Source organism: Chiloscyllium plagiosum, unplaced genomic scaffold (genome assembly GCF_037043375.1).
Source record: "Chiloscyllium plagiosum isolate Xiang-an unplaced genomic scaffold, Cpla_swu_hap1 HiC_scaffold_27, whole genome shotgun sequence".
In the NCBI taxonomy this organism is placed as follows: domain Eukaryota; kingdom Metazoa; phylum Chordata; class Chondrichthyes; order Orectolobiformes; family Hemiscylliidae; genus Chiloscyllium; species Chiloscyllium plagiosum.
The window spans coordinates 89,992,813-90,018,193 of record NW_028270165.1 but is presented as its reverse complement, the minus strand read 5'-3'; the positions used below and the strand labels follow the sequence as shown (position 1 = coordinate 90,018,193).

Here is a 25,381-nt window from a genome sequence, read left to right as displayed (position 1 = left end):
ACATTTCAAAATGAGGTGGATGGCCATAGAGCTGTACAGCACAGAAACAGTCCATCTCGTCCATGCTGACTAGATATCCGAAATTAATCTATCCGATTTACCAGCACTTGCCCATATTCCTCTAAACTCTGCCTATTCACATATCCATCCAGCTGCCTTTTAAAAATTGTATTTGTGCCAACTTCCACCACTTCCTCTAGCAGCTCATTGCACACACGCACCACCCTCTGTGTGAAAAAGTACAAATCTATGCCTTCCTCATCCCCCGTTTTACCTGTACCGATACCTTCGGGGATTTCTGAACTTGGACAGTAAGGTCCCTTTGTTCCTGAGCACTCTGTAGGGATCTACTATTTATTGCTTACTTCCTTCCCTTATTAAATTTCCCAAACTGCCTGCAGATTAAATTCCATAGTTCTGCCCCAGACTGAATATTTTGCATCAACCACCACTCGCTGCCTTCTTCCAGTTTCTAATCCAAGCTGCTAAATCACCCTCAATTCCATGCCTCTGCATTTTCTCCATCAGCCTACCATGTGGAACCTTATCAAAGGCTTTACTGAAGTCCAGGTATACCATGTGGAACCTCATCAAAGGCTTTACTGAAGTCCAAGTATACCATGTCAACTGTCCTTTCCTCGTCTACATGCTTGGTCACCTTCTCAAAAAACTCAGAGGTATGTGAGACATGACCTGCCCTTGATGAAACCATGTTGACTTATCTGAAATTAAATTGTTGCTTGCTTGATGATTATAAATCTTATCTCTTATAATCCTTTCCTACAATAGAAGTAAGGCTCACTGGTCTATAATTACCTGGGTCATCTCTGCTGCCCTTTTGAATAAGGGCAGAACATTTGCAATCCTACAGTCCTCAGGTACTAAACTCGTAGACAATGATGACTCAAATATCAATGCCCAAGGCTCTGCTATCTCCTCCCTCGCTTCCCAGAGAATCCTCGGATAAATCCCATCCAGCCCAGGAGACTTGTCCACTTTCACTCCTTCTTGAATTGATAACACCTGTGTGTAACTGACCTCGATCCTTTCGAGTCTAATATCTCGTACCTCATTCTTTTCCTGAGTGAACACTGATGAGAAATGTTCATTTAGCACCTCTCCGATCTCTACAATCTCCACACTCAACTTCCCACTTCTGTCTTTGACTGGCCCTATTCCTACCCTAATCATCCTTTTATTCCTCACATACCTTTAGAAAGCTTTAGGGTTCTCATTTAGCAAATAGAATAAAGACTGCTTCGGTCCTCTCTTTGCTCTTCTTAACTCTCTCTTTCAATCCTTCCTCGATGATCTGTAATTCTCTGTACCATATTGCCTCATCAACACATAAGCCTCATGGAACAGCATCATAAGACACAGAACTTATATCAAAAGATCAGTGTCATGCAACTGATAGAATATATTGAACAAACTTAGATAGTCTTCATCTCTTAGACTGGGTGCGGGCTTTGGTTCATTAATATGTAACAATGTTCTTGAGATGACTTAAGGTTTTATTTAAAAAAAAAAGACATCTCCACTCAGACAATGCATTAAAGGTGAGATTTGTGTCTGTCAGTATTCCAATCTTGAATCAGACTGGTTCTGTTTCCAAAGTCAGAATTTGTAAAATATTACATGCATTGACTGCCTGCAGATTGTGTGCTTTTTAAACAAAATTGAATGTATCTGCAAATATAATTCTGCCAATACAATTTCACCCCATAGAATAGTGTGTGTGCACGAGAGAATGAGAGTGTGTGCACGGGAGGCTGCTGAGCCAGGTGAGGGCCCATGGTGTTCGAGGTGAGCAACTGGTATGGATTGAGGATTGGCTGTCTGACAGAAGGCAGAGAGTTGGGATAAAAGGTTCTTTTTTGGAATGGCAGCCGGTGACAAGCGGTGTCCTGCAGGGTTCAGTGTTGGGGCCGCAGCTGTTCACATTATATATTAATGATCTGGATGAAGGGACTGGGGGCATTCTTGCGAAGTTTGCCGATGATATAAAGTTAGATGGACAGGCAGGTAGTACTGAGGAAGTGGGGAGGCTGCAGAAGGATCCAGCCAGTTTGGAGGAGTGGTCAAGGAAATGGATGATGGAATTCAATGTGAGCAAATGCGAGGTCTTGCACTTTGGAAAAAAGAATAGAAGCATGGACTACTTTCTAAACAGTAAGAAAATTCGAAAAGCCAAAGTACAGAGGGATCTGGGAGTGCTAGTTGAGGATTCTCTAAAGGTAAACATGCAGGTTGAGACCGTGATTAAGAAAGCGAATGCAATGTTGTCAATTATCTCAAGAGGGTTGGAACATAAAAGCACTGTTGTGCTACTGAGACTTTATAAAGCTCTGGTTAGGCCCCATTTGGAGTACTGTGTCCAGTTTTGGTCCCCACACCTCAGGAAGGACATACTGGCACTGGAGCGTGTCCAGCGGAGAGTCACACGGATGATCCCTGGAATGGTCGGTCTAACATATGAGGAACGGCTGAGGATCCTGGGATTGTATTCATTGGAGTTCAGAAGATTAAGGGGAGATCTAATAGAAACTTACAAGATAATACATGGCTTGGAGAGGGAGGACGCTAGAAATTGTTTCCATTGGGCGAGGAGACTAGGACCCGTGGACACAGCCTTAGAATTAGAGGGGGTAAATTCAGAACAGAAATGCGGAGACATTTCTTCAGCCAGAGAGTGGTGGGCCTGTGGAATTTATTGCCACAGAGTGCAGGGAGGCTGGGACACGAAATGTCTTCAAGGCAGAAATTGATAAATTCTTGATGTCACAAGGAATTAAGGGCTACGGGGAGAATGCGGGTAAGTGGAGTTGAAATGCCCATCAGCCATGATTGAATGGTGGAGAGGACTCGATGGGCCGAATGGCGTTACTTCCGCTCCTATGTCTTATGGTCTCATAGACAGACATGGGGGGGGGGGGGGGGGGGGGGAAGAGGTGGGGGGTGTTTAGATACATAGTTCCTTGGAAGTTTCATCACTGCTCGACAGGGTGGTCAAGATGGCATTTCGCAACATTGCCTTCATTGTTCACCCCATTGAGTATAGGGGTTGGGACATCATGTTGAGGTTGTACAGGATGTTGGTGAGGTCACTTTCACAGTACTGAGTACAGTTCTGGTGACCCTGTAATAGGAAGAATACTATTAGAGAGGGTTTGGTAAAGATTTACCAGGATGTTGTCAGGACTGGAGGGTTTGAGTTATAAGGAGAGGCTGGGACTTTATTCACTGGAGCACAGGAAGTTGGGGGGTGTGACCTCATTGAGATTGATAAAATTATGAGGAGTGGGAGGTAAGGTGAATAGCAAATGGCTCTTGCTTAGCGTAGGGGAACTCAAAACTCGGGGGCTTTTTTTTAATGTGAGGAGAGAGATTTAAAAGGAACGGGAGGGGCAACATTTTGAAAGAGGGTGATTTGCATGTGGAATGAACTTACTGAGGATGTGGTAGATGCAGGTACAGTAACAACATTGAAACAGCATTTTGATGGGTAGATGAATAGAAAGGTTAGAGGGATTATGGGCCAAATGCAGGAAAGTGGGACTGGTTTAGTTTGGAATCCTGGTCGGCATGGACGAATTGGACTGAAGGGTCTGTTTCTGTGCTGCATACCTTTATTGAAACCAGTAGAATTCTGAAAGGGGATTGACAGGATAGATGTAGATAAAATGCTCCTTTGTGCAGAGGGTCATAGAATTCTGACAATGTGGAAGCAGGCCATTCAACCCATCTATTTCACTCTGGCCCTCTGAACAGTATCCCAGCAATATCCAATCCCTCACTCCATATTTCCACCCTAACCTGTACATCCTTGGTCACTATGGGTAACTTAGCACGGTCAATCCTCCCTAATCTACTCCAGAATCTATAAATTACCTTCTCAAGAATGTAATTTAAATGCAGAGCTTTTCTAAGAAAAATGTCAGTCTGACTCAACATTGGGACACAGACAGAATTCACACCTACTGTCTCTACTTATAAATAGGGCAACGTCTCTTCGAAATGTAGATTCATTTAGATATAACTGCGTCACTTTACATGTGAAGATATCCCTTTGAATGTGTCCACATCCCTTTGAAGTATAATCTCTTCCATTTAAACCTCTTTATTTGCAGAAATACCCGTTAAAATGTCCACGTCCCTTTAAAATGCAGATTGCCCCCTTTCGATATGACGCCGTTCCGTTAGATGTGAGAATATCTGTTTAAATTGAGCCGTGAGCTTTCCCAATGTAGACAGGGCTCCTGGAAACGTGGCAGTGTCCCCCCTGCAGCTGCAGAGCGAGACAGGAGAGTTTGTTTTTGTGAATGAGCAGTTGTAGCGCGAGGTGGCTGTTGCTTGGTGACGGTGCGGCTCCCCGGCCCGGCCCGGCCCGGCCCCGCCCATCCCCGGCCCGGCGCCGCCCACCCCCGGCCCGGCCCATCCCCCGCCCCGCCCATCCCCCGGCCCGGCCCCGCCCATCCCCACCGTGCAGACGTCACGCGGGGCCGAAGGCGGTTGGGAGGAGAAGTCGCTCGAGCGCGGAAGCGGCGGGAGGGCGGCCGTTAGGAAAATGGCGCCGCGCGGCCCGGGGCAGACACCCGTCACTGGCCGCCGCCGCCTTCCTGGCGCAGCTGCTGTGTCACGGCCACACCGGCCGGCTGTACAGCAGCCAGGAGCCGGTGAGCATTCTGGAGGCGGATGGGGTTAAGGGCCTGCTTGGGAACTCGTCGGCCGCCGGGGTGGTGGAGTTCTACTGGTCGTGGGGCGACCCCTGTGTCAACTATGGGGCCACCTGGAAGGTACTGGGCCCGGGACGTGAAAGGTGAGGCAGGTTGTGGGGGGGACGGAGGGGAAGGAATGTGGGGCCTGTCCGGTCATAGTGACATTTTACACTCACTTTCCATCGGCTTTTACTGGCGCTTGTGCTGTTTACCCCTCACTGTGTGTTTAATCCTTGTGCTGTTTGCCCCCTCACTGTGTGTTTAATCCTTGTGCTGTTTGCCCCTCACTGTGTGTTTAATCCTTGTGCTGTTTGCCCCTCACTGTGTGTTTTAATCCTTGTGCTGTTTGCCCCTCACTGTGTGTTTTAATCCTTGTGCTGTTTGCCCCTCACTGTGTGTTTTAATCCTTGTGCTGTTTGCCCCTCACTGTGTGTTTAATCCTTGTGCTGTTTGCCCCTCACTGTGTGTTTAATCCTTGTGCTGTTTGCCCCTCACTGTGTTTTAATCCTTGTGCTGTTTGCCCCTCACTGTGTGTTTTAATCCTTGTGCTGTTTGCCCCTCACTGTGTGTTTTAATCCTTGTGCTGTTTGCCCCTCACTGTGTGTTTTAATCCTTGTGCTGTTTGCCCCTCACTGTGTGTTTAATCCTTGTGCTGTTTGCCCCTCACTGTGTGTTTTAATCCTTGTGCCGTTTACCCCCTCACTGTTTGGTTTAATCCTTGTGCCGTTTGCCCTTTGCTGTTACTTGTGCAATTGCTGAGGGTAGTGTATAAGTACTAGTGAAGGATACTATGCACCAGCATGTATATGTTCCTCAGTCATTGAAGGGGCAGGACCTGTTGAGAATGGTTAGTTAAGCATGTGGTGCACTAAGCCTTGTTAACATGGATATAGTTTGTTATTTAGAAAAGTCAACTTTTTATTATTTAGAGTCATAGAGATGTACAGCACGGAAATACACCCATTAGGTCCAACCTGTCCGTGCCAACCCGCTATCCTAAATTAATCTAGTCCCTTTTGCCAGCACTTGACTCATATCCCTCTAAACCCTTCCTATTCAGATACCCAGCCAGATACCTTTCGAATGCTATAATTATACCGGCTTCCACTACTTCCTCTGGCAGCTCATTCCATACATGCACCACCCTCTGCATGGAAACGTTGCCCCTCGGGTACCTTTGTGGTCTCACCCTAAGCCTATGCCCTCTAGTTGTGAATCTCACCCCAACACTGAGGGAAAGACTGAAACATTGAGCAGCCAGACAAATGCAAAAGCAATCAAATATTGAGCCACATGGAAAAAAAATTATGGCTGTACCCTTTTTGTTCTCCCATAGGAATTTGGACACTTAAAATCTGTTAATGACACCAGCATTGCTACAGTGCATATTGTGTACACTCCTCAGTGTCAACAAGCAGGGCACACGTTTGCTGGTGTCACCAAAACATTGAGCATGTTCCTCGCTGTCGGCAGAAAAGGGACGAGACCTACATTAGATGGACAAATAAGGAGCACTGGAGGACCGGAGGGAGAATTGTCCTCCTGCCATTCGGAGCTCCCCTATTGGTGAATGTGGAAGTTGGACCATGAGGTTCTGCAGCTCCTGCTCCTCCTCTCTCTGAATGAAGATTGAGGTTCACCTCAGACTGCAATTTCTTTCCTCTGTCCAACATCTGAGAGTACGGCACTCTCTTTTCTCACCCCCCATTTCCATTTACGTTTCATTCTGAGGTTCAGTTGTTGACTTGGAGCAACTGAAAGAAATGGGAGTGAATCCAGGTGAGGGGACAGAGTCTGGAAAAGTTAGTCCAAGCCTTTGTTCTCAATTAGCAAAATAGACAGGCAGGAGACTGAAAGAACGCAGCAAGCTAGGCAGTATCAGAAGGTGGAGAAGTCGAGGGATCTGGTGTACCCTTGTTCAGGTCTGGGGGTGGGTAGAGGGAGAGCTGTGGAACAAGGGTGTGCTGTGGTCAGGGTATTGAAGTGGGGAAAGGTGGAGACAGGCAGAGGGTACAATAGACAATAGGTGCAGGAGAAGGCTATTCTGCCCTTCGAGCCAGCACCACCATTCATTGTGATAGTGGCTGATCATCCTCAATCAGTATTCTGTTCCTGCCTTATCCCCATAACCTGGTACGACCTGGTTGGGGAATGGGAGGAAGGAATCTAGTTGGAAGGGAAGAGTGGAAGGGGTTGGGAAGTGTGTTGGGGGATGGGATGGGAGATTATTTGAAATTGGAGAACTCAATGTTGTGTCTTCCAGGCTGTTGACTGCTCAGACAGAAGATGAGGTTTTGTTCCTCCAATTTGTGGTTTGGTTTGTTGTGGTAATGGAGGAAGCCAAAAATAGTCATGTCAGAAGGGGAGTGGGAAAGGGCTTTAAAATGGGTGGAGACTGGGAAGTCTGCTCAGCCTCTGCGGACCCCTGCTGTGATGCTCAGCAAACCGTTCCCCAAGTTTACGCTCGGTTTCCCGATGTAGAGAAGACCACAATTGGCAAAGTACAGCAGGTCAAGCAGCATCCGATCAGTAGGACAGTCGAAGTTTTGGGCACGAGCCCTTCATCAGGAATGATGCGTGGATGTTCAGAGGGGCATCAGTGTCCTTCTGTGCCAGTTGTCAGACAGGTGCAGCAGGCAATGAGCAAGGCAAGTGGTGTATTAGCAAGAGGAATTAAGTTCAGAAGTGAGGATGTCTTCCTGCAGTTAGGGGGTCATTGAATATATTCAAGGCTGAGTTCATCTGTTTTTTATGTGAATGTTTATGGGGAAGGCAAGAAAATGGTTTTAAGACTAGTGTAGAGCCGAGTTACAGAGCCATGCAGCACAGAAACAGCCCCTTCAGTCCAACTAGTGAAAATGGAGGGACTGATTGTGGGATGGAGATTTTCAGCTTCCAAGGAATGAGAGAGGAAAGATTTCAGTATAAATTAGAATTTATGGAATCGGTTGATGAGCCGAGGAGTGTCAGTTGGAGTTTAATTTAGAGAAATCAGAGTTTGCATTTTGGTCAAGCAATCCAGGCAGGACTGACACAGTTAAGGGGAGTGTTGCAGAATAAAGAGACCTTGGAGTGCTGGAGTCTCAGGTGGATAGAGTAGTGAAGGCAGCGTTTGGTTTGCTTTCCTTCATTGCTCATAGCATTGAGTATAGGAGTTGTGCGATCATGTTATACACACTTCTCACTCGAAAGTGTTATCTAACTGCTTAACTGTTTCTGTTCTTTGGTATGTTAATCCCAGAACCTGTTTTCAGTAACTTTCTCAAGAACGCAATTTAAATGCAGAGCTTTTATATCAAAAATGTCAGGCTGACTCGGACATTGGGACCCAGAGAGAATTCACACCAATTGGTGGGTAGGCTGGGACTTTTTTCACTGGAGCACAGGAGGTTGAAAGGTGAAGGTATCGGGTGCCTCATTAGCAAGTTTGCAGATGGGCATTCGGATTGATGGAATATCAGATAGTGAAGGGGACTGTCAGACAATACAGCAGAATATAGATCGGAGAGTTGGGAAGAGAAATGGCAGATGGAGTTCAATCCAGACAAATGCGAGGTGATGCATTTTGGAAGATGCAATTCAAGAGCGAGCTATACAGTAAATGGAAAGGTCCTGGGGGAAATTGATGTACAGAGAGATCTGGGTGTTCGGGTCTATAGTTCTCTGAAGGTGGCAATGACTGTCAGTAGAGTGGTCAAGGCAGCTTACGACACGCGTTCCATCATCAGACGGATTGAGTAAAAGAGCTGGCAGGTCATGTTAAAGTTATATAAGATTTTGGTTTGGCGCATTTGGAATACTGTGTACAATTCCGGATCGCCAGATTTCCAAAAGGATGTGGATACGTTTGGAGAGAGTGCAGAGGTGTTCACCAGGATGTTGCCTGTTATGGAGAGCACGAGCTATGAGGAGAGGTTGAGTAGATTAGGATTATTTTCATTGGAAATAAGGAGGTGGAGGGTGGGGGTCCTGATTGAGGCTGAAAAACCATGAGGGGTGTAAACAGGGGTGGATAGTAAGAATTATTTTCCCAGAGGGGAAGACTTAATTACTCAGGGTCACGAGTTCAAAGTGAGAGGAGAAAGGTTTGAGGGAGATGTACATGGAAAGTTCTTTACACTGAGGGTGGTGGGTGTCTCGAATGCATCGCCAGCGGAGGCAGTAGGGGTGGGATCGAGAGCGTCATTTAAGATGTATCTAGACAGAGACATGAATGGGCAAGGAGCAGAGGGATACAGATCCTTAGAAAATAGGCAGCAGGTTTAGACAGAGTATCTCGATCAGCATAGCCTTGGAGGGCTGAAGGGCCTGTTCCCGTGCTGTGAGGTTCTTTGTTCTCTTTATAGAGGTTTACAAAACCATGAGGGGCAAAGATAAGGTGAACGGCATGTGTCGTTTCAAGATTAGGGAGCAAATTAAGGTGAGAGGAGAAAGATTTAAAAAACACATGAGGAGCACCTTTTTTTTAAACAGTGGTTTGTGTGGAATGAATGTCCAGAGGAAATGGTGGATGCAGGTTGAGTAACAACGTTTAAAAGACATTTGGATAAGTACATGAATAGGAAAGGTTCAGGGGATATGGGGCAAACACAGGCAGGTGGGACGAGTTTAGTTTGTGAATATAGTCAGCATGTACTAGTTGGGCTGAAGGGTCTGTTTCTGTGCTGTATGACTCTGTAACTGTTCTGTGCTGGTCTTGAAACCATTTTCTTTGCCTTCCCCCATAAACATCCACTTCATGGTTGTTCTAAAATCAGATGAACTCAGCCTTGAATCTCTTCAATGACTCCCTAACTGCAGGAAGACATCCCGACTTCTGAAATCAATTCCTCTTGCTAATATTCCTCTTGCCTGGCTGATTGCTTGCTGCATCCGTCTGACAACTGGCAGTGACTGGTGTGGAAGGACGCTGAGGCCACGTTTTACATCCACACATCATTCCTGAGGAAGGGCTCGTGCCTGAAACGTCGATTCTCCTGCTCCTCGGATGCTGTCTGACCTCCTGTGCTTTTCCAGTGTCACACTATTCGACTCTCATCTCCAGCATCTGCAGTCCTCACTTTGTCCACATCCCAATATGTCACCATTTAAACAACGTACCTCCTTACAGCAGTTATTTTTTCATAACCGAGGCTATAACTTCATACTGTGGGCCTGCATTTGCCGTGCGTTTGCCAATTGAGACACTAACCTGGACCAACGTTTCCCGACTCTGTCCCTTCCCTAGATTCACTCGCTTTCTTTTCAGTTGTTGCAAGTCAGCAATTTAACCCCAGAATGAAAAAATGAAATGGTAAAGACAGTGCCGTACTCACAGATGGTGGAGAGAGGAAGGACGTTGCAGTCTGAGATGAAGCTCGATCTTCATTTGGAGAGGAGTAGCAGCTTCAGAACCTGATGGTCCATCTTCTGCATTCAGACAATTGGGGAGCTCTGATTGGCAGGAGGACCAGGCTCCTTGTCTGGCTTCTCATTGGTCCATTTGAAGAAGGGTTTGCACTGTTTCTGCAGACAGAGCATGCGCGGCTTTTGCTGAACCAGCATAGAGTCAGAAGTGTACAGCTTGGAAACAGACCCTTCGGTCCAACCCGTCCATGCCGACCAGATATCCCAACCCAATCTAGTCCCGCTCCTCAACACCTGGCCCACATCCTTCCAAACCTTTCCTATTCATATACCCATTCAAATGCCTCTTAATTGTTGCATTTGTACCGGCCTCCACCACTCCCTCTGGCAGCTCATTGCATACACGTACTACGCTCTGTGTGAAAAAATTGCCCCGTAGGTTTCTTTTACATTTTTCCCCTCTCACCCGAAATCTATGCCCTCCAGTTCTGGACTCCCCAACCCAAGGGAAAAAACTTTGTCTATTTATCTTGTCCATGCCCATCATAATTTTTTAAACCTTTATAAGGTCACCACTCAGCCTCTGACACTCCAGGGAAAACAGCCCCAGCCTGTTCAGCCTCTCCCTCTAACTGTACCTCTTATGCTCGCATCCAAATCATTTATATAAGTGACAAAAAGTAGAGGACCGAGCACCGATCCTTGTGGCACTCCACTGGTCGCAGGCCTCCAGTCTGAAAAACAACCCTCCCCCACCACCCTCTGTCTTCTACCTTTGAGCCAGTTCTGTATCCAAATGGCTAGTTCCCTCTGTATTCCTTGAGATCTCACCTTGCTAATCAGTCTTCCACGGGGAACCTTGTCAAACGCCTTACTGAAGTCCATATAGATCACATTACTGCTCTGCCTTCCTCAATCCTCTTTGTAACTTCCTCAAAAAACTCAATCAAGTTTGTGAGACATGATTTCCCACACAAAACCATGTTGACTATCCCGAATCAGTCCTTGTCTTTTCAAATACATGTACATCCTCTCCCTCAGGATTCTCTCCAACAATGTGCCCACCACTGACGTCAGCCTCACTGGTCTATAGTTCCCTGGCTTGTCCTTACCACCCTTCTTAAACAGTGGCACCATGTTAGCCAACCTCTAGTCTTCTGGCATCTCACCTGACATGCACAGTATGCTGTATAGAGATGCTGTTCCTGATGGATTTAAAGTGTCCAACTGCCACAATTTCTACCCCCTCCCCCCCCCGCGCAGGCTCCTCGCTATTTTTGATGTTCATGTTACCTAGAACCCTCATGATTATATCAATCTCAATGAGGTCACCCCTCAACCTCCTGTGCTCCAGTGAAGAGATTCACAGCCTCTCCTTATAACTCAAACCCTCCAGTCTTGGTAATATCCTGGTGAATCTTTACTGAACCCTCTGTAATAGTATTCTTCCTATTACAGGGCCACCAGAAACGTTCTCAGTACTCTACAAGTGGCTTCACCAACATCCTGTACAACTTCTAAATGATGTCCCAACTCCTTTATTCAATGGTGTGGACAAATAAGGTAAGTGTGCTGAATGCCTTCTGAAGCACCCTTCCAACCAGTGATGCAACCTTCAATGAAGTATGTACCTGAACCCCCCCCCCCCCCCCCCAACATATCCCTCTGTACAAGTCCTGCCCTTATTTTAGGAAAATGCAATCCCTCACTTTTATCTGTACCCCTCATACACACACTCTCTCTCAGATGTAGACACACCCTCTTACAGGCTTCTCCTCCATCACACTCCCTTGACAAAGCATGTGCACACATGCTCTCTCTCTCGCGCACGCGCACACACCCACACATAACGATGGAGTGCATTTGCAGAATTATATTTACAGATATATTCAACTTTGCACAAAAAGCGCACAACATGCAGGTAGTCAATCCATGTAATATTTTATACATTTCTAGTTTGGAAATAGTACCAGTCTGATTTAAGATTGGGATACTGACATACATTGTCTGGGCTGAGATGTCACCAGTTTAAAAAAACCCTTGTGATCTTGAGGATATGACTGAATAGTAGTACTGCGATGTACCCATTCTAAAAGATGAAAGACTTAACAGCAATCCACATTTGTCAATATATCATATCAGTTGCATGACACTGTGACCTTTTGCTCTTAACTCTGTGTCTTATGATCCTGCTCCACAGTTATCCGATGAAGTGCTTCCAAATAAACCTGTTGGACTATAACCCGGTGTTGTGATTTTTAAACCGTGTCCCACCTAGTCCAACAGCAGCACCTCCACCTCCTTTCTAATGAACAGAGCCCACACTTCCCAGTGCTGCCAATAAACTGCCGCTGAAACAATGCAGTGCCTGCACTCCCGAAAAATGTAAACTTCTGACGAAACCAGCTACTCAGTCACTGCTCCATCTGATATACAACATTGGAAACTTAATGCAGGAGGCTGCAAGAAATAAGCAGCTTTAAAACAAAAACCGCTTGGAACTCTAAGCTTTCAATGAGAGTCTGAGTCCGGCAGAATGTTCAGGTAACCTTTATTGTGTCCCAACATTGTTACAGCTTCAGTTGCCCCCAGCAAAAAGGCAGAGAAAGAGGAGATGTTTGTTAGACAGCTCAACAACAGGGGGAGGAGCAAGGGGCAGGGCAAGGCAAGGCCAACAGCAGGCCAGCGCACTACGCCTGCATTGCCTTGCACAGTTTACAAAAATCCCTTCCCCTTCACAGACTCCAAACAGTGTGGGAGCAGGCCACTCGGCCCAAAGACTACACACTGATCCTCCGAAGGGTAACCCACCCACGCAATTCCCCTACCCCTATTGCTCAACATTTACCCGTGACTAATGCACCTAACCTGCACATCCCTGTGCATGATATCCCAACCCAATCTCGTCCCACCTGCCAGCACGGGGCCCATATCCCTCCAGTTGCTTTTTAAGTGTTGTAATTGTACCAGCCTCCACCACTTCCTCTGGCAGCTTATTCCATACACGTACCACCCTCTAAATGAAAAGGTTGCCTCTTGGGTCTCTTTCCTATCTTTCCCCTCTCACTGTAAACCTATGCCCTCTATTTCTGGACTCTCCCACCTCAGGGAAAAGACTTTGTCTATCTATCCTATCCATGCCCCTCATGATTTCATAACCTTCTATAAGGTCACCCCTCAGCCTCTGACGCTCCAGGGAAAACAGCCCCAGTCTGTTCTGTCTCTCCCTATAGCTCAAATCTTCCAGTCTTGGCAACATCCTTGTAAATCTTTTCTGAACCCTTAAGTTTCATAACATCTTTCTGATAGGAAGGAAACCAGAATTGCACGCGATATTCCAACTGTACAGCAGTAACATGACCTCCCAACTCCTGTACTCAATATTCTGACCAAATAAAGGAAAGCATACAAAACACCATCTTCACTATCCTATCAACCTGCGACTCCACTTTCAAGGAGCTATGAACTTGCACTCCAAGGTCTCTTTGTTCAGCAACACCCCCTAGGACCTTACCATTAAGTGTATAAGTCCTGCTAAGATTTGCTTTCCCAAAATGCAGCACCTCGCATTTATCTAAATTAAACTCCATTTGCCACTTCTCAGTCCATTGGCCCATCTGATCAAGATCCCATTGTAATCTCAAGTAACCTCCTTCGCTGTCCACTACACCTCCAATTTTGGTGTCATCAGCAAACTTACTTACTATTACCACTTATGCTCACATCCAAAAAGTAGTGGGCTCATTATCTATTTTCCAAGTGGAATTGACAATATATTACATGTACTGACTGCCTGCAGATTGTGCAGTCTTTCAGCAAAGTGGAATGTTTAGGGTGCAGGTTTGCTCGCTGAGCTGTAGGTTTGATATCTAGACGTTTCATTACCTGGCTTGGTAATATCATCAGTGGTGACAATGTTTAATCCCAAATGGAGCAATTAAGTGCAAAGTTACTTTCAACCATTTAATAAAACACTGCAAATTTTATTTCATATGAAAATACATTCATTTTATAATTTGGATAAGATCTTTACAAAGGAAATATTACTAAACAAAATAGCTTTCCTGAGTATCAATATTGACAACAGTTATGCAGCTATTATTTGTCAATTGACCAACTAATTGAAATAATTTCAGAATAAATGAGCTGCTTCATTATTATACATTGAGATATTGCATATCTTGGCTCTCACCCAAGTATTCTCCAAAGAAGAAAATGCATCTGGATGGGGACATGAATGGTAAAAATTCAGAGGGATATGGGCCAAATGCTGGCAAATGGGTCACTAGATTAATTTAGGATATCTGGTTGGCCTGGACTGAAGGGTTTGTTTCTGTGTGCTCATTACAGACTCTTCTGGGATCCCCATACCAGCTGTTATTTTCACGAAATAATCTGACAATTGTTGACTTCCATTAACGTATTCCATCCAGAGAAAATTCCTCTCTCTGCAAAGTGTGGTTCACGTTGGCAAATTCAATCCTCCTCCGGTCCTCAGGAACACAATCTATAATGAGCAACGTTCTCAATACCTGTTTAACGTTCAGTGGGGAAACTATTTTCAGTCCAACAGTTACACAGAATTCCTCAGAAATGTTTTTGGCAAATGCACTGCTCCCACGAGAGCTCATGGGCCTACAGTTCAAATGCTTTTAACACCTTTTTTTCTCATTTCCCCGCCTTCCCAGGATGCAGAAATTGTTTGCCCTGAAAAAAATCCAGCAGGAACATGATTGTGGAGCTATCAGTAAAAAGGCTTTGTATGGGTCAACCAAGGTTAGAAATGGAAGAACATCTCTGTTCAAAGTTACTGTTCGTTTGCCCTTTCAAAATTCCTTGAATTTAAGGTGTTCCATTGTAGCATTTAATTATGATCCATTAAAAGCAGTATCCAGTCTCATCTGAGTGAGGAACCGACTCAACAATTGAAATAACTTTTCTGTCTGCTCTTGAGATGTGACATCCTCACCCTCTCTCTGTTGATGCAACAGGATTACCAGAGCTGGAAGTACCACTCTCGGAATACAATTGCTGATCAACAGTTTACTTCTGTTGCTTAACGTAAGGATTTAAAAGCTGCTATCCCTGTCTCGCACAAAAACAAACTGTTCACCCGTGCCTGCACAGAGGAGAAATTTCACTTGGAATAGATCACAAAATAAGAACTGTTACCACTCCCACAACTCATGTGTTTCCCACGGACAAAGTTAAAAATCACACAACACCAGGTTATAATCCAACAGGTTGGTTTGGAAGCACTAGCTTTCGGAGCGCCGCTCCTTCATCAGGTAGTTTTGGAGAATGAGATCATGATCACAATTTATATCCAAAGGAGTCGAGCGTCATGGAAATGTGACACATCAAACAATTTTAGATTAAATCCTTCATCTTTTAGAATAGGTTTCTGCTCTTTGGTTTGTTAATCCCAGAACTTGTTTTTTGTTACCTTCTCAAGAATGTCATTCAAATGCAGAGCTTTTCTAACAATAAGTGTGAATTCTGTCTGCGCCTGAATGTTGAGTCAGACTAACATTTTTCTACATTTAAATTACATTTTTGAGAAGGTAATTTACAGATTAGGGTGTAGAGATTAGGGCGGATAGGCTGTGCTAAATTACCCATAGTGACCAGGGATGTGAAACTTAGGGTGGATTGACCATGGGAAATACTGAATAAGGGGGTGGGATGCTGTTCAGAGGGCCAGTGTGGAATAGAAGGGCTGAATGGCCTGTTTCCGCATTGTTGGGATTCTATGACTCCCACCACAAAGGAGCATTTTATTGGCATCTATCCTGTCAAGCCCCTTTCAGAATTCTACTGGTTTCAATAAGATCTACACACTCACAGGCATATACTCCATCACACTCTTATGTGCACTCATGCATAAACTCGCATATCACTTTTTGAGCAAATTTGTATTGGCAGAATTATGTTTGCAGATACATTCAATTTTGCTCAAAAAGTGCACAGTCTGCAGACAGTCAATCCATGTAATATTTTATAAATTCATGCTTTGGAAATAGAACCAGTCTGATTCAAAATTGGGATATTGACAGACTCGAACCCCACACCTTTATCTGGGCTGTCTGGGCTGAGTTGTGACTTTTTAAAAAAAAAAATGAAGTCATCTTGAGAATGTGAATCAAAAGATGTTATGGGATTTACATATTAATGAACTGAAACCTGCAACGCATTCTAAAAGGTGAATATATCAGTTGCACGACACTGGGATCTTTTGCTATAAAATCTGTGTCTTATGATCCTGCTCCACAGCTACCCGATGAAGCAGCAGTGCTCCAAAAGCTCACACTTCCAAATAAACCTGTTGGACTATAACCTGGTGTTGTGTGATTTTTAACTTCGTCCAGGCGAGTCCACCACCAGCTCCTCCACATAATTTTTAGTGAGCACAACCCACACCTCCCAATGCTGCCAGTAAACTTTACAATGCCGATGAAATGACACACCATGCACTCCTGAAAAATTCACAATTTCTAACGAAACTGGCTGCTCATACTGATCCATCTGATACGCGACATTGGAAGCTTAGTGCAGAAAGCTGAAAGAAATGAGCAGCTTTAAAACAAAAACCTTGGCGCTCAAAGCTTTCAATGAGAGTCTGAGCGGGGGGTAAATGCAGGTAACTTTTATTGAGATCCAACTTTGTTACAGCTTCAAACCCCCTCAGCAAAAAGGCAGAGAAAAAGTAGCTGCTTTTTAAACAGTTCAAGGTCAAAGCGCACACGCTACCCCACCACCCCCCAACCCACCTCACTTCTTTACTATTGGTCACCACCAAGTTGTCCCTTTGTAATTGGGTCCTTGGTACAGCCTTAACCTGGAGGAACTGTTGCCTTACTCGGCAATTTCAACCCATACCCTGTATCGCACCATCTGCTGCAGTGGGATTCAAACCCGGGAGCCCCTGGAACTGGGTTGATAGTCCAGTCGATACTGGCACTCAGCCATCATGCCTTCAATCCCCCTGCAATGGTACATGAACTCCCTGGTGCCTCCGGAGGTTGGTAGAGCTGGTGAAGCCCTTCCCGCACAGGGGGCAGCTGAAGAGCCTCTCTCCTGTGTGGATCCGCGGGAGGGTCAGCAGGCTGGAGGCCTGGGTAAATCTCTTCCCGCACCCGGGGCAACTGAAGGGCCTCTCCCCCATGTGGACCCGCTGGTGCCTCAGCAGGGTGGAGGAATCGCTGAAGGCCTTCCTGCACACTGGGCACCTGCAGGGCGTCTCCCCAGTGTGGATCCGCTGGTGGGTTAGCAGGGTGGAGGAAGTGCTGAAGCCCTTCCCGCAGACGGGACAGGGGAACGGGCTCTCCCTGGTGTGGCTGCGCCGATGAGTCTCCAGGACAGATGGGACACAGAAGCTTTTCCTGCAGTCGCCACACTTCCATCGTTTCTCCACAGGGCTGGATTCCTCGGGTTTCTCCATGGCCGAAGCTTCAGTTACACACAAATGCGTGTGGAGCCCCTCCCCACCGTGAATTCCTCTTCCCAGGCTCAACACTCAGTGCACTTCAAAAGTAGGGTCTCTCATCCAGTCCCACGGATGCTGAAAACGTACTCCAACAGGAACCAAAACTTTGCTCCTTCTCACAGAATCATAGTTGAAAATTGTTGCGGTCCCGATGGATTGAGTGACTGTCAGACATTGACGTCAAAGTGAGGACTGCAGACGCTGGAGAGTCAGTGTCGAAAAGTGTGCCGCTGGAAAAGCACAACAGGTCAGGCAGCATCAGATTTTGAAGCTTCAGTCTTCAGATCTTCAAATACACTGTTAAAAACAGGTTACAAAAGTCATCACTATCAGTGCAGGGTAGAAATTCAGAACAAGCAATTCTACTTTGTGGAATATTATTTTCTTTAGTTGTTCCACAAAATTGAAAGCACTCCCACACCCTCTTCCCCCTCTGTTCTCACTCTGCTCTATCTCATTCTCCTGAAGGTGCTGATTCAGGATCTCACAGGGGCAGAAAAGCAAAAACATCAAGGCTGACATCTCTCTGAATTTTGGATACCTCCACCTGAAAGTTAATATCTTTCACAACATTGGGATCCTGCCGAGAGTGAGCAGGTCTGATTTTGGGAAGCAAAAAAAACGTGTCAATTCAGGGTGAACCTGCAATGCAGCTTCTTGAGGAAGAACCAGACACAAAATGATTATCGACCCCGGAAGGTGGGAGTAAAATGAGACGTCAAGGCATTAACACGACACACTTAGTCAAACTCTTCTGCTCCCAGTCAGGGCATAACATGCTCTGAAAGTCCAGCCTTCACAACCACACTTCTGATTCCACTGAAGACAATTAGAGTCACACAGCACAGAAACAGACCCTTTGGCCCAACCTGCCCAGATATCCTAAATTAATCTAGTCACGTTTGCCATCACTTGGCCCCTATGGGGGCTGGATGCTGGCAGCTGGGACTAAATTGGGTTGGCTATCTTGTCAGCAAGGACGAGTTGGACCGAAGGGTCTGTTTCTGTGCTGTGCATCTCTACGACTCCAGTTGCATTTGCCATCACTTGGCCCTGACCCATCTGAACCCTTCATATTCAAATGCCCGTCCAGGAGCCTTTTAACTTGTCATCGTATCAGCACCCACCACTTCCTCTGGCAGCTCACGCCTTCGCTCAAGCGACTCCATGTTGAAAGTGTCTGATCTGGTGCACTAGATGACACCAGGATAATCTCAGATCGTTCCAGATCGCATCGATACTCAGTCAGTGGCTTTCCCGATCAGGATGTTGTATGTGATCAAACAGGTCAGTGGGTAGGCGATGCCCCACCTTTAGTTCAAGTATCTCTATGAGAACTTCCTTGCTGGAGGGTCCCTTGGAGACACTTCAACTGGACTTCACTGAGTTGTAGAAATGAGTTGAGTTGCTATAAATGTGTTTTGCTTATTGCTGATATCTTTTGTAAGTGGATTGAAGCCTACCCTCCTCCTAACGTTACTGCTGAGAATGTCGTGAAGATTTTGTTTAAGGAAATAATTCCCCGCTTCAGTATACCTGCGTGCATTAGCTAAGACAATGGACCACACTTTGTAGGTAATTAGATTAGATTAGATTAGATTAGATTACAGTGTGGAAACAGGCCCTTCGGCCCAACAAGTCCACACCGACCCGCCGAAGCGAACCCACCCATACCCCTACATTTACCCCTTACCTAACACTATGGGCAATTTAGTATGGCCAATTCACCTGACCCTGCACATCTTTGGACTGTGGGAGGAAACCGGAGCACCCGGAAGAAACCCACGCGGACACGGGGAGAACGTGCAAACTCCACACAGTCAGTCGCCTGAGGCGGGAATTGAATCCGGGTCTCTGGCGCTGTGAGGCAGCAGTGCTAACCACTGGGCCACCGTACCGCCCAAAATATTAATGGAGAACTCTGTTCCCAGCTTTGTATTTGTCAGCAACTGCATGGTGCTTCTCATCCTCAGTCGGCCGGACTTGTTGAATATTTTAACCAGACTCAAGACTAAACTTGCCAAATTAGTGGCAGAGTCTGGCCTCTCCTGGTTATGCTAATCCCTGTGGCCTTATTCCAGATGCGATCCATATCTGCGGGCAAGAAACGACTCTTGCCCGCAGATATGGATCGCACCTCACCTTGACCTTTTTCCACCTATCACATTTCCGACGCCCCTCCTCCAAGTCCCTCCTCCCTATCTTTTATCTTAGCCTGCTGGACAAACTTTCCTCATTCCTGAAGAAGGGCTAATGCCCGAAACGTCGATACTCCTGTTCCCTAAATGCTGCCTGACCTGCTGCGCTTCTCCAGCAACACATTTCCATCTCTGATCTCCAGCATCTGCAGACCTCATTTTCTCTTCTATTATTTCTTCAGCTAAGGTAAAGCTACCAATTTCCTTGTCCTTGATGGCAAAGATGTCCCTCATAAGGTCACTATCAGAGCCCTTGTTCCCACAACAGTACCTTATCCTGGCCAGTGGACAAGTCGATGGAACCTCCATCTGAGGAGGATGCAGCGGTCGGTCTCAGCCAACCTTGCTCCAACTGGAAGGATCCCAAGGGACTGGGTGACAATACAGGACACCCGATAGGCTGGGGAATCCAGAGTACCCTGGGGTTGGAAGGATCGGCAGGGGTGTCAAGTCAACAGAACCGCAATTCCCTCTTTTGCGGCCTGACCTTTCGAGGAAATAAGACTAAAGAGGCTCTGGAACAGAGTAAACTGGGATTATCAGACCTGTGTCTTTACTCTGTGCAGAATCGGTATGCCTTAGACTATATACTTGCCTCGGAGGGTGAGGTCTGCACCATTGTCCAAGATAAATGCACTATGGGCATTCCTGATCTGACTGGCAATATTACTAAGATACAAGAAGAGATCCAGGTATTCCTTGTCAGAATGACTGAAGGGACCAATTGGGGAAACTGTAGATCGGGCTGATGGTACAATTGGCTTATCAATTTAGCTATGTTTGTTTGTCAGTATTGGTATTGTTAGGTATTTAATTGCTAGGCTTATGAGGTCCCTAAGTGACATAGATTTGCCCCAGAAGATGTTCCTTTTGCGATCCAATGGCTCACCCACACGTGTCGATGGCGATGATAAATATGACCAGATGAGCTGTGAAGATGGTGGTGCCGCTCTACAGGATGTTGATGGCTGGACCACCTTGAAGGGCATTCGTTTGGACTAGCCTTCTCTTTCAGTGATCGTGGTGCAATCAAAGGGAGGCATGAGGGTGTGGGCATCTGGGTGATAAAGTCTATAGCCTTAAAACTTGTCTTTAAACATTCAGACTAAAATGTAATGCTGAATTATTGAATACATTTACTGCACTAGAAAATAAACAGACAGGAAGGCTCAGAAAGAGGGCAGAACTTAAAGATAGGGTCACCTGGGCTCACCAAGTGATAACAGGATGCTGTAAGGCAATTATGAACGTTTGCCTCAGCATCGGTGAATCTGTGTGAACAGGATCCCAAGTGATAACATTCACAGCCGTTCCCTTGTGAGACCATTTTAGTGCTGAGGCTGTTAAATCCCGTAGAAAATTAACTCTGTGTTTATCTGCACTGGATTGAAATGAATTGCATTTTGGGACTTTCTGATGATATTGAGTAGCCATTACTGGTTATTAAATACAAACTCTGTAAAAGGAAATATTGATAAAGCTTTACCTTATTTGCTGCAGCCGAGGCTCCAGCGGAGGAAACAGGCCGCGGGCATACTTCCGGTTTCGGGATGGCCACGCCCCCTTGTTACTGGTCCCGCCCCCTCCTCGAACAATGCCACACGTAAACCCCGCCCCTTCCCATCTCTGCTGATTAACCCCGCCCCTTCCAGACGCATCTTATTAAATCCGTCCTTTTGAACGGTGCTCGTAATGCCCGCCCCTTCGAGACAAAGCCCCGCCTCTTGGACCCAAACTTCTTTCCCTGTCGAGCACCAAAGTCCGCCCTTTCGCCGCGGTCCCCGCGCGAGTCAAAACCACGCCCCCTGACTCCACGCGCCTCCAGGTTGGACGCGCCGCTCCGCCCGCTGACCCTGGCCCCGCCTACTAGCTCGTGACCCTCTCACGAGACACGCCCCGCCCATGAACTTCCCCCTCCCCCCAAACCCACCCTCCAAACTAAACCCCGCCCACACAGGTGTATTTGGAAGCACTAGCTTCTGCAGCGCTGCTCCTTTTGCCGGTGGCTGTGCTGCAGGATCATAAGACACAGAATTAATAGCAAAACATAAGACCATAATATATAGGAGCGGAAGTAACGCCATTCGGCCCATCGAGTCCACTCCACCATTCAATCATGGCTGATGGGCATTTCAACTCCACTTACCCGCATTCTCCCCGTAGCCCTTAAATCCTTGTGACGTCAAGAATTTATCAATTTCTGCCTTGAAGACATTTAGCGCCCCAGCCTCCACTGCACTCTGTGGCAATGAATTCCACAGGCCCACCACTCTGGCTGAAGAAATGTCTCCGCATTTGTGTTCTGAATTTACCCCCTCTAATTCTAAGGCTGTGTCCACGGGTCCTAGTCTCCTCGCCTAACGGAAACAATTTCCTAGCGTCCACCCTCTCCAAGCCATGTATTATCTTGTAAGTTTCTATTAGATCTCCCCTTAATCTTCTAAACTTCAATGAATACAAACCCAGGATCCACAGCCGTTCCTCATATATTAGACCTACCATTCCGAGGATCATCCGTGTGAATCTCCGCTGGACACGCTCCAGTGCCAGTATGTCCTTCCTGAGGTGTGGGGATCAAAACTGGACACAGTATTCCAAATGGGGCCTAACCAGAGCTTTATAAAGTCTCAGTAGCACAACAGTGCTTTTATATTCCAACCCTCTTGAGATAATTGACAACATTGCATTCGCCTTCTTAATTCCGGACTCAACCTGCATGTTTACCTTTAGAGAATCCTCAACTAGCACTCCCAGATCCCTCTGATCAGTTCACAGTGTCACGCAACCGGTGCAATATTTGAAACAAACCTGGAATGCTGCTGAGTCCTTCATCTTTTAGAATGGGTTGCAGGTTTCAGTTCATCAATATATAAATTCCAGAACGTTAGATCAGATTCCCTACAGTGTAGAAACAGGCCCTTCGGCCCAACAAGTTCACACCAACGCGCCGAAGAGCAAAACACCCAGCCCCATTCCCTGTCACCTAACACTACGGGGCAATTGAGCTTGGCCAATTCACCCTAACACGCACGTCTTTGGACTGTGGTAGGAAACCCTCGCAGACGTGGGAGGGTGGGGTGGGGGAATTGAACCCAGGGCTCTGGCGCTTTGAGGCAGCAGTGCTAACCACAAAAAAAGTGACATTTTCTGTTTTTCAGCGGCAGCTGCAGCCCAGGAGTGGAGAGTCACTGATTTTAGGTTTTAAATTTGAAGTCGGAGAGCAGAGGTTCCTGGGAAAGGAGGGACGACTTATTTTTATTTCCTTCCTGCTGTATAAGTCAGTGGGTACTGTTGAGGGGAGAAAATGACCTACCAGGCCTATGCACTGGAGCCCAGGTCTCTGGCACCAGAAGGGAAGGAGGGAAAGGAGGAGAGTGTTAGTCATTGGGGACTCATTAGTTAGAGGGTCAGATAGAAGGCTTGTTGGGAATGAACAAGACTCGCGGTTAGTGTGTTGCCTCCCAGGTGCCAGGGTGCGTGAAGTCTCGGATCGTATCTTTGGGGTCCTGAAGGGAGAGGGCTTCCAACCCCAAGTCATGGTCCATGTAGGTACCAACAACATAGGTAGAAATGTGAGAAACAGAACTCACTCACAAATCAATCAGCCTGAGACAAAGCCTTCGAAACAAGAACAATTTATTACAGTTTTGCAAGTACCGGACGCTTCTGCAACCAAGCAGAAATGTGCGCCAAAACAGAGCCTGTTAGCTTTCTTGTTCAGTTTACAAGTTGTGGAATCACGCCTCCCTTTTCCCATCCTATCATAAGCCGATTACCTCACTTGTTAGTTATTTTCTTATCTGGCCATCCTGCTGTCCTTGTCTGCATTCTTTGTTCCTTGTTTGTTACAGCTTGTTCTTTTGTCCACTTTCTCTAATCTTACGATAAGCTTTATTGTGAAATGCTACTGTTGCTTCTTTTTGTGGTCAACTACAACACTTTAAAGTTATTTCCATGCTTAAAACTATTCTCTTTAAAAGACCCTCTATATTCATTAAAGTCTTAGCCTTAAGTATGCGACATGCTACAAGAATTCCACGACCGTTTGTATAATGTTACACTACTTGGAGTTCTTTCATAGGCCTCTGCAGAGTTCGAGGGAGGGGGAAGATGGGATTAGCAAAATTATTCTGGGTAGGAGTGAAAGGAACAGGGTGGTCATTATGGGGGACTTTAACTTCCCCAACATTGACTGGAAATGCTTTCACTCTAGTACGTCGTATGGATCAGTTTTTGTCCAGTGTGTGTCCAGGAGGGCTTTCTGACACAGCATGTCGAAGGGCCGACAAGAGGGGTGGTCACACTGGATCTGGTGCTTGGTAATGAACCAGGCCAGGTGTTTGATTTAGTGGAAGGTGAGCACTTTGGAGAGAGTGACCATAATTCAGTTGGGTTTCATTTAAAGGGATAGGAACATGCCACAGGTCAAGAGTTATCGATGGGACAAGGGCAATTATAATGCAATTAGGCAAGACTTAGTATGCATAGAATAGGGTAGCAAAATGCAGGGGATGGGAACAATTGTAATGTGGAGCTGGTTTAAGGAACAGATATTGTGTGTCCTTGATAGGTATGTCCCTGTCAGGCAGGGAGTGATAAGGTAAGGGAACCGTGGTTTACAAGAGAAATTGCATCTCTTGTCACAAAGAAGGAGGAGGCTTATGTGTTGATGAGGCAAGATGGTTCAGATGAGGCGATGGAGAGTTACAGATCAGCTAGGAAGGATTTAAAGAGACAGTTGAGAGCAAAGAGAGGACATGAGCAGTCTTTAACACATAGAATAAAGGCGAACCCTAAAGCTTTCCATAGGTATGTGAGGAATAAAAGGATGATTAGGGTAGGAATAGGGCCAATCAAAGACAGAAGTAGGAAGTTGAGTGTGGGCCTTGTGGAGATTGGAGAGGTGTTAATGAATATCTCTCATCGGTCTTCACTCAGGAAAAGGAGAATATTGTAGAGGAGAAGAATGAGGTACGAGATATTAGACTTGAAAGGATCGAGGTTAGTTGCACACAGGTGTTATCAATTCTAGAAGGAGTGAAAATAGACAAGTGCCCTGGGCCGGATGGGATTTATCCGAGGATTCTCTGGGAAGCGAGGGAGGAGATAGCAGAGCCTTTGGTTTTGATATTTGAGTTGTCATTGTCTACAGGTTTAGTACCAGAGTGGAGAATGGCAAATGTTGTGTCCTTGTTCAAGATGGGCAGCAGAGATGACCCAGGTAATTATAGACCAGTGAGCCTTACTTCTGTTGAAGGAAAGCTTTTGGAAAGGAATATTAGAGATAGGATTTATAATTATCTAGCAACCAACAATTTGTTTTCAGATAGTCAACATGGTTTCATCAAGAGCAGATCGTGTCTCACAAACCTCATTGCGTTTTTTGAGAAGGTGACCAAGTATGGAGATGAGGGTAGGGCAGTTGATGTGGTGTACATGGACCTCAGTAAAGGTTCCACATGGTAGGCTGTTGGAGAAAATGCAGAGGCATGGGATTGAGGGTGATTTAGCAGTTTGGATTAGAAACTGGCTTTCTGAAAGAAGGCAGCGAGTGGTGGTTTATGGAAAATATTCAGCCTGGTGTCCGGTTACTAGTGGTGTGCCTCAAGGATCTGTTTTGGGATGGTTTGTCA

General features: G+C 46.1%; 2 protein-coding genes across 2 annotated transcripts in view; one reads left to right on the top strand and one right to left on the bottom strand.

The window, feature by feature from the left end:
- LOC148144967 (uncharacterized) overlaps positions 1-25,381 on the bottom strand; it is a 136,223-nt gene that overhangs the window by 60,537 nt on the left and 50,305 nt on the right. The gene's annotated exons all lie outside the window — the stretch shown is intronic.
- The window catches only part of LOC148144965 (uncharacterized), a 104,458-nt gene continuing 83,634 nt past the window's right edge, over positions 4,558-25,381 (top strand). Inside the window, exon 1 of the mRNA XM_087975564.1 lies at positions 4,558-4,676. The gene's annotated coding sequence lies outside the window, so the exon portion shown is untranslated. The remainder of the gene's footprint in view (positions 4,677-25,381) is intronic.